General features: G+C 36.1%; 1 protein-coding gene across 6 annotated transcripts in view; it reads right to left on the bottom strand.

Annotated features, from left to right (window-relative positions):
- The window catches only part of LOC150084231 (peripheral plasma membrane protein CASK-like), a 1,403,586-nt gene that overhangs the window by 1,140,814 nt on the left and 248,435 nt on the right, over nt 1-14,337 (bottom strand). The window lies entirely within an intron of this gene.

The raw sequence follows: 14,337 nt of genomic DNA, 5'->3' as shown, positions 1-14,337 counted from the left end.
CACTTTTTATTATTTTTTAAAATGATTACTTAATTTCTACTTATAAATGCCGACATCAAAGCAATACGACCTATGAAACAATTCTTGATATTTCAGTAATAACTGATATTTTGAATACCAAGCTGTGTGATATGAATCACTCATTACTAGAAATCTTAACGTCACTATTAAATTGTTTCAACTACATAAGACTCTTATATGCGTCTTCCTTGCTTATTTTATATATATATATATATACAGGCATACCTCGAATAACGAATAGGATGCGTTCCACGAAATTACTTCGTTAAGCGAAACTTCGTTTTCAGAGGTAAAAATACTATGGCCAGAATAGGGATACGTTCCCACTTAAAGAAAATGAAAAACTTTTTTTTCGAACAAAGAAAAGTTTTATTAAATAAACAGTCAACTTACATACAAAGTGAAATCACCTTTTAAAATATCAGTCTAAAGTTGATTGCTTATGCTTTTTTTTTCTCTTTCATTTAACAATTGCCTATACGGAGTTATTGCATTTAACACTGTCGCTTAACAATAAAACTTCTTCCTAAATCAGGATCATTTTCACTTAAAATTAATTTAAAACGTTTTCAATGTCATTTAAGCACCTTTTTAAATCTTTGGTTGTTAACACTTTTTCGGCAGGAACTTCTTTAACTTCGTCTTCATTATCTTTGTCTTCGTTGCTAACAAGGTTTTCTAAATCTTCCACTGAAAAACCATCATCTTCTGCATTCAATAAATTTCTAACATCCTCTTCATCGACATTTTCGAAACCTATTGATTGAGCCATCTGGATAACTTCATTTCTAATTTCTTGGATGTTATTTTCTTCTTCTAGTACAACTTCTGGCCATATTTTGCGCCAAACTCCATTTAAGCATTTCTTAGTGACTTCTTTCCAAGAACTATCAATGTTTTCAATTGCGTTTTTAATGGTGTAGTTTTTCCAAAAAGTTTTAACTGTCATTTCCTCTTTATCCTCTAGTTCAGTTAAATTGCTTAATGTTCGACGCAGATAATAAGCTTTAAATGATGCTATTACTCCCTGATCCAATGGCTGAATCAGGGAAGTTGTGTTTGCTGGAAGAAACACAACTTTGACAGGAATGCATGTGTCCAACGTGTGAAGATCAGTAGGATGTCCCGGAGCATTGTCTAACAACAAAAGAGCTTTTTCTTCAAAGTTGTTTTTTTGACAATACCGTTTTACTTCAGGACAAAAGTGGTTAACAAACCAATCAGTAAATAACTCTTGGTAACCCAAGCTTTTCTATTTGCTTTCCATATTACACGTAAATTCATTTTTATGTTACCTTTTAACGCCCTCGGATTTTCTGAATGGTAAACTAATAACAATTTTAATTTATAATCGCCAGAGGCATTTGATCCAAAGAGTAACGTTAAACGGTCTTTGGCTGCTTTGAACCCAGCAGCTGATTTTTCCTCAATAGAAATGAAGCTTTTTGTTGGTAGCCGTTTCCAGAACAAACCGTTTTCGTCAACACTGAACACCGAATTTGGTGTAAAATTTTCACGTTCAATTATTTCCTTTAGTTTTTCTGGAAACTTATTTGCAGCTTCTCCTGTTAATTTTACACTATGAATCCTGGCCCGTTTTTTAAATTTCTCGAACCAACCACGAGAAGCCCCAAAGGTTTCCGTAATTTCTTCAGTTTGTTTAGATTTTAGGTGATTAAACTGGAATTTTTTTTTTTATGTTAAATGGGGCTTGAATTTGCCGACTTCGTTATATCGAAGCTTCGTTATCAGAGGTAACGTTAACCGAGGTATGCCTGTATATATATATATATATATACTTTTTTTTTGGCTGATGCTCTGTAAGCTTGCTTTCTTGCATCAGCCAAAAAAAAAAAAAAAAAAAAAACACCTTCCCATTTCACCCATCCAGTCACTCCAAATATTTGTCTCGTTCAGCCTTAAATTTATTTAAGCTATCAACTTCGACAACAGATGGAAGTTTGTTCCGGTAATCAAATACCCGCTGGCTAAAGGCTAACTTCCACACATGTATTATACAACTGTCTTTCCTCAATTTGAATCTATGCCCCCTAACGTTCGTAATCTCAGCAAGCGGAAGAATCCCATCAAGAGTGAGCCTGCTCAAACCATGCAAGGCCTTATACACCTGAATCAGATCACCTCGCAGGTGCCTAGTCACCAGACGCTGAAACACAAGTAGTCGCTCTTGACATCTCAAAGGCTTTCGATCGTGTTTGGCATAAAGGTCTTCTAAATAAGCTTCCATCTTATGGTTTGCCAATTGTTTTTTTGTAATTGGTTATCCAGTTTTCTCTCTGATCACTCACTGAGGGTGATGGTAGATGGCTCTCTGTCTTCTAACTTCTACACTAATGCCGGTGTCCCCCAAGGTTCAGTTCTTTCCCCCACTCTTTTCCTCTTGTATATTAATTATCTTCTTCCATTGACTGGAAATCCTATCCATAGTTTTGCCGATGATAGCACATTGCATTCTACTTTCCATTTTGAGAAACCTTTCCCTGCTCAATCAGCTTCAACTTCTCCAAATTCTGCTACCAATTGCCGATCTTCAGGTAATTCTCCAGTGGTGAAAAGACAACTTAGTTGATTTCAACCCTTCTAAAACTCAGTCTTGTCTTATATCTCGCAAAAAGGATTCTTCTGCTCCTATGCTTATCTTTGGTGACACTCCGATTTCTAGGCAAAATGGCATATCTCTTTTGGGGATTACCCTGACTTCTAATTTCTCTTGGAACAAGCACATTACAAATATTGCTTCCTCTGCATCTAAAAAACTTGGTTTACTCTCTCGGCGTTACTTTTCTTCCAAACAGCTGCTCACTCTGTACAAATCGCGAATTCGTCCTACCATGGAATATTGTTCCCACATCTGGGATGGTGCCCCCAAAACCTCTCTCAGGCTTCTTGATTCCATTCAGAAGAGGGCAGTTAGGTTAATTAATGATTCATCTCTAACAGTCTCGCTCTCTCTCTCTCTCTCTCTCTCTCTCTCTCTCTCTCTCTCTCTCTCTCTCTCTCTCTCTCTCTCTCTCATAGACGTACTGTTTCTGCTGCATGCCTCTTCTACAGATACTTCCACGGGCAGTGCTCTTTTGAACTAGCTTCTATAATTCCTGCTCTCTCTTTCAAAACAGTCCGAACACGTGCAACCGCCAGCCAACATCCATTTACTGTCCAACTTCAAACTCACAGAACCAACTTTACATCTTCCTCGTTTATTCATTCAACTGCAGTTTTCTTGAACAAACTTGCTTCATACGTATTTCCTGAAAATTACAGTCTACAGAAGTTCAAGTCCAATGTCAACAAATATCTTCTTTCGTCTTCTCAACCTCCAACCCAAGCACGGTACTAAGTACTATAGGTTCTAATACCTCTCGTGTTTGGGGTTTACATTTAAATAAAAAAAAAAAGTAACAGCTGATGTAATATTACGTCATCACCTAAGGGTGTCAATATTATATGATGCAATCTGTAAGAAATACTGCCATATACTTACGTTATTCGGATGATAATTACAATTTTAAGGGGTGATGCACTTTCTTTGAACACCAGTGTAGTATCTGATCAAATTGGTCAGACAAGACCTCTCCTTAACAAACCCATGCTGTGTCTGAACTATTATTGCAGTCTTGTCTAGATGATCTTGCAGTGCTTTTTTAACCAGTGACTCTATATTTTTCCTGGAACAGAAGTTAAGTTAAACTAACAGGTCTATAATTATTTGTGTCACCCTTTAAACCCCTTTTGTGTGGAGTTACATTTGCACATCTCCAGTCCAGAGACCTTCCCTGAATCTAAGGATGCTCTCATAATTATTGCTAAGGGTTTGCTTACTTCCCTCGTTGCCTCCTTCAATGTAACTGGATAGAAACCATCCATCCCAGGTGCCTTTTTTATGTTTAACTTCAACAATTTCTCCTCCACTGTGCTCTTCGTTATTACAAAATCATATAGTGGCTGCCGTAGCCTAGTGGTCAGGCGCGCGGGTGCATAAGTACACGTGCTTTGAGTGACCGGAGTTCAAGCCCGTGACTGTTGAATATGGTGCTGTTTCTTGTATTCTCTCTATCTTGTGAACCCCTCTGACCGTTTGGTCGTCCCGGAGTATAAACGGAAAATTTATTTATTTATTTTTATAGCTCTCTGTTAGAATTTAGTAAACTTCTGTCCTCCCCTTCCTTACAGAATTCCTCATGTGTGAATGTAGATGCAAAACACTAATTCAGTTTGTCAGTTATCTGAGCAGGATCACCAACAGTCGAACCATCGATATTAAGTGGACCAATCTGATTCATTCCCTTCCTTCTAGAGTTTACTTCTAGAGTAAACGTCTTATGGACGGCGACGTTGCTTCTGGATTTGAACAAACTGACGGGTGCAGGACCCCATTCAATTTGTAAAAATATTTTATATATGCGAGTATCGAAGTGCAGAGTCCGAGACAGCATTTCTGGCCCAAGGAAGGCTCTTCTTGTAAAATTTAAAATAACAGAGAATCATTTTATTTAATTGCACCACTCCGATCAGGTCGATTTCATTACATAGCTTTAAAAAGTCACTCGTTACAAACTTTCATTTTCATCTTCTGACCTTCTAGCAATTTTCACAAATGCAACGCATACTTCCAACATATGCTTCCAGTGATGACATTTTGGAGTACACTGCACAAATTTATTAGTACTAGGTAAACATAAAGTGGCATTCATGTTGTGACAAGCAACACTTGTCTCTTGAGGCTTGCAATATTGTGTGCACTACTGACTATGACAATGCATGAAAAATGGCCTCGTCTAAACATACCTTAAGTGTTACAGAAGCTTATCAGTTGTAATACAAAACATGGAAATAGTTGCAGTTCGAAATTTCTCTATATTTACTCGTGATAGAATTTTAGCTGATTTGAGTGTTTTAAAAATAATCTCTTCTTATTTTTGTTTCACTGCATATGTCTTGAACATATATTAATATGGCACGAACACCCATGAGTATTTTCTTTCGTCCACCATATGACTGTACATAAAGGTTAATCGGGATCCTCCCCCACTTATGGGCAGTCAGGTACTGAAGGGTATTCCTTTTCGCTTTACACTCTGCTTAATTTTTTTGCTAAAAACAACGTTGAAAACCCCATTCACACAAGATATAAATTTCCTTTTTGAGGTACCACTTTGCGAACCAATTGAAACACGCATATTTATATCTGTAAAGTTCGCATTTGGAAAAGACGTTCACAATGAGCAATGTAACAGCATCTCTACTTTTATACGCAAAAACTATTGTAGTTACAGTAATTCGTGGCTGACATCATATCGGCATACAGGTGGGAGTGGCAGAAAACCAAAAAACAAAGTGTAGTTTGGTTGCACATCTTCAGCCCACTATAAATTCCCTAAAGTGCATTTGTATTGGCGAAACACATAGAAACAAAAGCCTCAGAACTGCTTTATTCGTTTTGTTTCAAGTCGTTACTAGCGGAGTTCACATTTGTGCGCATGCGCTGATGGGTGCTACGTTTCGGCAACCATTCACAATGCCCAAACCAAATATACACAAATGTGTATTTTTGTTTTGGGCATTGTGATATACACACAGATGAACAGTGTAAAAGGTTAAGCAAAGGCAAACTCACAACTGGATACGTTATACTGCCGTTTGATAGGCAGACAGGTAATTTCAAGCAGTAAATGCATGCAAGCAGTCAACGGAGTTTCACTGATGCTCTCCAATGCACAGTATTTCGTGGTGGGCGGTTCAATAACCACAGCTCTTAACTATCAGACTAAATATCTACCGTAACATTATATTTATGATATAAACTCAACCTTACATTTCAGATCACAACTTTACATTACATTAAACTGCTATGTTTATCTGGTTGAGGATCGCAAACTTCCAGTATGCCTCCACTCCCACAGACCCACCGAATCAAAATATTCATTTGTACTTTAACTCTGAACTTTTATATTATTCTATTTCAATAGCTTATCAGGTTTACGTATCCACTTTCCTCTAACCAGCCTTTGCAGGCCTTCTCTCCTTCTGCTTGTAAATAAAGATCTAGGTAAGTAAATAATTGATTATTTTAATGTGATGGAACACAGTTATACTGCCGTTCCGACAGTAATTCTTCAATATTCAATACACCTTTTAATAACAAGAAAAAACCCATTAAGAGGTTTCACTGTGTATCCTACAAGATAATACCTAAAATTATACATGATTACATGATTGGTATACTACTACGGGAAAACTGGAACCTTATAAATACCGCAAAATATAATGTAAAAAAGCTATCAGGATTCACAACTGCGATATAAAGAGAAGTAATGAAACCGCACCATATCATGTGCAACCGTATATAACTAACTATACAAAGAGTTCTTTGCAACCGCCACTGTTAAATGTATAACAACAAAACATTGATAAACCGCATAACAAAGGCAGGGAAACAGACGGTCGCTATCGACTGCCGATCACAAAGCATATTTTGATAGATCGCAGTGCATGGAAATAAAAATATAACTTTATGGAGAACACCAATGCCGCAAATGTTATTAAATATTTACTTGGTTTACTTTTCAAGTTTACTTCAGATTATTATGTACCTACCAAAATGTGTTTTTTATAATAAAAAAATCTAATTCTAATATAGAAACAACCTTATATATATATAAAAAGAATTAAAAAAAATATATATATATGTGATTAGTCGATCTCGAGATCTGTGTTTATTTTTGTTTATTTTTAAAGTAATGGTTGGAGATGGAAATGGTTGACATAAAATACATGTCATCACATTGCTTATAAGAAAGAAATTGCACAGTAATATTCCTTTATCATATACGAAAAAAAATATCACTTTCTAATTTTATCTTATGAACCCATGACATTTTCGAAGCATTGAGAGACTAGATAAGTAAAACGAAATTTCTCTGGTGATTTCGTCCAGGTAACTGCTTGCTTCTGTTTTTGTAGGTCTTATCGACTTCATGACTAGCGTGCGTGTAAGACGTTGACGATGAACGTCAAGTGCTGGCGCCAGACAAATGAAAAAAGTGCACAATTAACATCAATTCCTTTTCCGCCTTCATAGATTGCATACAACACACCCATATTACTAACTCCTCCCAAGTTACTCCACTTTTCCTAACCGGAATACAGACCTATATCATGAAAAATACTAAAACTATACAAATAACGGATGAAGTACCATATATAACACTGAAGAGCTACACTAGAGGGCAGCACCAGTCCAGCAGCAAAGTTTAGTGATGTAGATAGACAGGTTTCGGTTGTTGCTGTGTGTGCTCAACTGAATTTATTCTAATTTTGAAGTGCGTTTACATATAGTTATGGTAGTTTTCTGTTGTGAGAGTGAACCTATTATTTACTTACCTTAAAAAAATGCATTTTCTTGAATTACCTTAATTGGAAGATAACTGAGCGATTAGTAGTTCAATTTTCCTTTTTGGTGTTAAAAAACACCGTGCTGTTATCCAATGTAGCGAAAATATAGTACTGAAATGAAAGAAATATAGTACTGTACCTGCAGTCACTGGGCAATATGAGAAAGAGCAGGGCGGATAATACTTCAAATCTGAATTAAGGTGAAATATTAACACAGAATAGACGGTGCTTATAAGATCTGTGGAAACACAAAACTACTGTTTTGAGGAATATAGTTTATTTAAAAAAATAATAATAAATAAAATAAAATAAAAAAGGAAGCGATCCCTATTCATCATTATCCATATTAATTTAGAGAAGGAAGCCTCAAACTACGGAAAATGTATATAACTATGTACTAGTATATAACCAGTACACAACCATATTTTTTTCCCTACAGCTATAACAATTAAAGGAAAACCAAAGTTTGCATATGGGACATCACTATACTGCACGCAATACAGCATTATATCTCATATAATGACGCCCTTGCTTTTCGCAAACTTTGTTTTGCCAATACCTGTTAAAACTGTGTAAAAAATAAATAAATAATAAATAAATAAATTATGCTATGCACTATCTGTACGATCAATTATTTCAGTGACAGCTTTATACAGGGTCGGTATACTGATAAATAAACTTCGAGTACCTTAAGGGCCATTCTTACGTCCTCAGTTGTCAAACGATGTTGTTTGGGAGTGTCCTAATCATAACGAACCTTTAACCAAAGTGCGTCAATTCATATAGCATTAGATGAGGTATCAATAATTTATTATATAGGTCTGTACAAATGAGCGTCTTTAAGAGGAGCAGACTTGCATGTTTGCGAATTGGAAAATCCAGAATAACTCACTTTAGTTCCTCCTCCTGAGTTCGATTAACTACAGTTCCGAGTGGGGAAGCCCTATTTGTCACCTCATCAGTGAAGAGCGAAGCGTAATAAAAATGCCTGAGGTAAATATAGTATGAAACAGCTCCTTCTGAAACTGTGACCTAGATGGGCACAACCGTTTGATACACAGAAACATACGGAAATCTCAACTAAAGTTTCAAAGAGGTGGGAAAGAATCAGTCGGAAACAAAGATTAATGATTAGACGAGTTTACTTCTGAATCTCTCCCTGTTTCTTTTCAGGGGGAAGAGAGAGAGATAGAGAGAGAGCACTTTAATTTAACTACTAACCACTGGCAAAAATTATATCTATTTCAGAATTTGAAGGTTTTCAGCTGCCCCCTCCCCCCTCCGTTCGAGAGAAGTCTGAATTCTTATTTGGTATTGTAGGGTATCAATTCATGGGGTTTGTAATGTATTTTATTTTATTTATTTTTTCCCCAGTAAAGATGGGTCTTTTTTTTTTATACAGGGTTTTTGTTCCCAACTCATTCTCCCCCCCCCCCCCACACCCACACCACAACCTTTTTCAACGCTAGTCGAGATTTCCGTTCCGTTCCAGTCTAAACGTTTTAGTAAGTAGCACAATTTGTAAAAAAAAAAAAAAAAAAATCATCACGACCCATTCAAGAAAGGGGCTGAGACCACCTTTTAAAAGGGTGGTCTAAGCCCCTTTAAAAACCACTTTCAAAATTATCATTTTAAGCTATACAAGCGAAATCGAGACATTGCTTGTGAACTTGTAGTCATGAAATGATGACTCTGGTGCCGCTTTTATTTAGTTTTTGTAGCCTTTATTAGTTTGTATGTTGAACAAATTTTATCTGACATTCGAAAGTTGCATGGAAAGTCATATACGGTAAGTAAATTTACAATATAATTTTCTGCTGCAAATAAAATTGACGAAAACTATGTAATACCATAATTTTGTCCAGTAATGTATAATGAAGGGTTTTATCTTCAGTAATAAATGAAAACTTTTACAAATCTGTTTTGCTTTAACAAAACAATATATATTTCGTATAATAAAATACTATTTTATTACATAATATATAATGATAAATATCACACTAGGCTGAATGCACCAGTTCTTTTCCAATCCTAGAAGTTAAGCAGCGTTAAACCTCGTTGGTACTTGGAAGTAGGGCTTACAATACCGGAATCCCGGTCATTTTTTTCCGGTATTCAAATACCAGTATTGATACAAAAATACCGGTTTTTCGGTACTAATTAAAAAAAAAAAAAAATAGTTTATAATTTAACCACATAAAGGTTATAAAATCACCTTTATGTGATTATGACGTTCTTATTTCTACTAGCAAATGTTCGATAAATCATCGATAGGACACCATACAACATTGCAACCTGTCCACAATTCTCCGACAACTTCTTGTCTGACCGTATCGCAACTCCCAAGTCCCGTTCCTCCACTACTGACTTTAGTTCAACACCACCAAGTGTATAAGTTATTTTTGGGTTGCTGTTCCTCAAGTGTAAGACTTTGCATTTTGCTAATTAAAACATAGCTGCCACTTTTTCTGACCATCCCAGAAGTCTATCTAGGTCACTCTGAAGAAGCTCTGCTTGGCAGCGATCATTAACTACTCTACTGATCTTTACATCATCTGCAAGTTTAGACATCACACTCTATATCCCTTCAAAGATGTCATTTAAAATAATCAAAAACAACAGAGATCCCAATACTGATCCTTGGGAAATCCCACTTCTTACTTTAACCCAATCTGAGGAATAACCATTTATCACAACCCCCTCAAGCCATCGTGCTATCCATCTAAGGATTTTCCCTATGATTCCAGCCTGCTCCAACTTATAAAGTAACCGCTCATGTGGGACTGAGTCAAATGATTTGCTGATATCTAAATAAACAATGTCGAAATTATTCTCAAAATACAGCTCACGAGTGACCTGTCAAAATGACTAACCAGATTTGTTAAACATTATTTTCCCTTTACAAACCATGCTGTGTATCCTACAGAATTCCATTTCCATCTAAACGATCCTGAATTCCACCCTTGATCATTGCCTCCATGATTTTCCCTACTACTGAAGTTAAACTGCCGGTTGGTAATTTCCCGTTACACCCCTAGAACCGCCTTTATATTCCAATTTACACCAATCCAATGAAATCTCTCCTGAGTCCAGTGATGCTCTCATAACTAGCCTTAATGGTTCAATGCACTTACTTGCCTCCTTTAAGATCATAGGGTATATGCCATCAACCACAGGAGCCTTACTCGCCTGTGGGCGCGAAAGTTTTCTCATTAAATCAACATGTTTTTCAACTTCACTCAACTTCAATTTCTCATTGACGTGAAGGGTTTTTCTTCTGTAAATATCGATGCAAAGTAATCAAGTTCATCTGCAACATCAGTTGGGGTATCTAAACTATCCCACGCAATTACATATGCGTCCGATCTGATTTGTCCTTCTCTTCTTTGCATTTATATATGTGAAGAATTCCTTAACTGCACTCTTTGCTCTCTTTATTCCTTATCTCCACTCTTTGCTCTCTCCCAGACTCAGTAAAGATACTATAGTGAAAATTATACTTCGCTGAATTAAACGTCTTTCTCCTTCAGAAAATGACGAACATAATTCAACCATGGAAGACCAACATGGAACAGAACATCGATGTTCCGCAAATTCTTTCCAAAATAAGAAATTGTCTGACTCCAATAAGATTTCAAAAGATGAAGTTGAGTCGGAAATTAATGAAATACTTTTAACTATTTTTGCTAAAAAAGTCAACGCCTAGAAAATATGGACTGAGATCGTCTACGATTATCTCAGTACAATAACACCACCCAGCATAGAATCCGAAAGGGCGTTTTCTGCCGCTAATCAAATACTGTATGTACCAAAATTAGATCCATTTTAAATGATCATACTATTGATTGCTTATGTTTCTTAAGAGCTCACTTTATTCGGACAGGTAGTGTGGATGCTTAAACATAACTAAACTTTGCAGTAACAATATGAATTTTTTTGTTTTTAGAATAACTGTATTTTTAATGATTTTTTTTTTCCAGAATATTTATTATTGCAATAAATGTTTATTTAAAACTTGAATTCAAGTAATTACAGTATTTGTTTTTTCCTTACTTTATTAACTGCCATCAAAATTTATTGAGGAAAAACGTTTATTTTTGGAATACCGGTATTAATACCGGCATTCCGGTTTCATAAATTAAAAATAAGGAAATACCGGTATTAAGATTTTAACCGGTATTATAAGCCCTACTTGGAAGGGTGTAACTGGGGCTTCATGTAGTCCCGACGTAGGGAAGCGTAGCTGAGTGGCCAAGCAAAAAGTGCAGTAATGAATACGAGTTTGAGTGGACCGTCGTTGAAGGCAGTATGCTGCTAAATATGGTTGATGATTATCAAAACAATTAACCTGTACACTCCTCCGAACTGGTTGTGCCGGAGTATAAACAATAACGTTAATAAATACTTTCATAATAAAAAAAAAAATAGAATATTAATTTTTATTACCTGACCGTTTTATTTGCCAATACTTGCAGTTGTCTTGCAAGCGGATATTCTTTTTATGCAACCGAACTCGATAAAGGATCGTTTATAAAAATTCTATGCATAAAGGAATTTGCGTTTGAAAAATTAATCATTATCGGAACAAGTCAGGACTAAGTACCTTCCCATTATCCGTTACTGTAAAACTAAGTTGGATCAGAAGAATTCTGGAAATTTACAGTTTGCAAAAACTTCGCAGGAATTAATGGGATGGTGAATGAAAAAACGAAGGGGGATGTAAAAATGTATGTGCAATGCACTGTAACATGTTAAGTTTAATTACCCTTGCCTTTTCTTGCTAACGTAATCTTCACATACACACTCTTCTCATAACGCTAATAATTATCGCCGAATGCTCAAGATAATCCCTTTAGTATTTAGTAACAGGTGGATCTTCACAAGCTGCACTCTAGAACAACTAGTCTCTCGTGAATGAAGGTGTACACAAAACTCAGACAAGATGTACGTGGCAAGAGAACATCGATTGGTTTGTTTCTTGTCTTCCAAAGTCATCAGTTCAGTAGCTGCGGCCAAATTTTCAATACTACTGAGTCAATTCCACGCGCTGACGTACGTGCCCTGATAGCTAGACGAGATTTTCTCTCCTTCTGGAGACCCTATAATCAAGGGGCAACAAATCTTGTGTTTTGATGAAATTCTAATGAGAAAAAAAAAAATAATAAATAATAATAATATATATATATATTGAATTCTCGATCTCAAGGTACATTACATAAATGTTCTTCCCCCCCCATTTCATGTAAAGTATACCAAACACTAAAATATTAAAAAAAACAAGCGTTTAACCTAGATAAATAAAATTTTATACGTTGAGATATTACTGAAGATGTAATGCACTGTGTTCAAAAAGAAACCAACCCATTGGATTATGACATTTCTTTGTTTCAGGTCATTAAGCATGAGGCAATGTACAACCTGCAGCAAAATATATTCATTTTCGAAAGTTACATTAGGAATCACAGTTATGAGCCATCAGAAAGGGGAATTTACATAGAATACGGCAATGAATGTAGATGTTCGACGCACAAGACTACCACAAAATACCAGTATGACAAATTGAAAATGCCGCAGATGCATACAAAAGCAGAAGACCAAAAGTGCTTACCGAGGAGAAACTAAGCATTAATGCCACAATGATCAAAAGTTCGTAGAAGTCTGTAAAGCCAGACACTCTGGTACACAGAATGTCGGCTCTGCTTATAAGCCACTACCGATGTGACCTGTTGAGAAACGTGCAATTAAAAATAATCAAATACCCGATGGTACAAGTGAGAAAATCCCACCCTAAACGCGGATACTTCTGTTAACCGATCACTCAGTTTTCAGGCAATTTATATTACTTCTAAATCGATTACCAACAAACAATACAGATTATGGGAAGGATTTCGTAACCAAAAATACACACTCAAAGGAAAACCACTTTTGATTATGTGAAAACTAAAAAAAAATCGCCATGGACGTAATACTAAGTCAAAAAGTAAAGATGCTAATTGTGTATAAAAACTTCAAATATCCGAAGAGCGGAATCGACAAATTAGATGTGAAATGAAGGCGCACCGATTTAAAATTAAAAAAAAAAATAATAAAGTTTTTCCAAGTTGTATACCGACGAGGTTATATTTTTCAAAGCTGGGTATGTGTATTATAATAAAATAGAATAATTCTCAAGAATATAAATTCATATCGATAATGAAATTAATAGTAATCACCTATTAAAAAGTTAGCCAAAGTTATCTAGATTATTTTCGCTTTCCAGGTGAGGGTACAAATCATGCCTAGCGATTAGGAATTGACCCAGGCAGTGACCAAGGATTATCGGTGCACTAATGTCTACATTTTCTGGTAAGACGAATTTACCTACGCACCTCTTCCCACACTGGAAAAATGATCACATGTATCCTATAAAGTGAAGACAGCAAATGTGTCGCTACCGCGAGACGCATCATCCATTTCCGGAACTGACGGGGGTTTATGGAACACGTCAAGTTATTCCAGATACCGTAAAACGGAAAGTTGTTGATGATCATCTTCATGATCATGATGATTTTACGATCCATCAGCATATTGGGCTGTATTATGTGTGCACAAGTTCATCAACATATTGAGCCAGTGAATTATGTGTGCACAAGTGCATGTTTATGGACCTATTTGCATTTCGTGCAGATGAAAAACCCTGCATTCACAAGAGGAAAACTCTATATAGCCCACCTTAGATCAGCTAACTACATCGCCATTAGAAGAGGCCATTAAGAATTCCTCCAGAAGGGCCAGTCATAGGGGTCGGGACATTTTCCCCCATTTTCTCCTCACCTCAGTGCCTATGCCTACGTTTCCTAAGCTAATCGCTTATCCACGTTAAGGCCTCATTACTTTACACATAATCTTATTTACAATACATAC

The sequence above is a fragment of the Mastigoproctus giganteus genome, chromosome 6 (assembly GCF_048544385.1).
Source record: "Mastigoproctus giganteus isolate SK-2022 chromosome 6, ASM4854438v1, whole genome shotgun sequence".
Taxonomy (NCBI): domain Eukaryota; kingdom Metazoa; phylum Arthropoda; class Arachnida; order Uropygi; family Thelyphonidae; genus Mastigoproctus; species Mastigoproctus giganteus.
The sequence above is the reverse complement of the archived record's forward strand: the minus strand, read 5'-3'. Positions and strand labels throughout refer to the sequence as shown.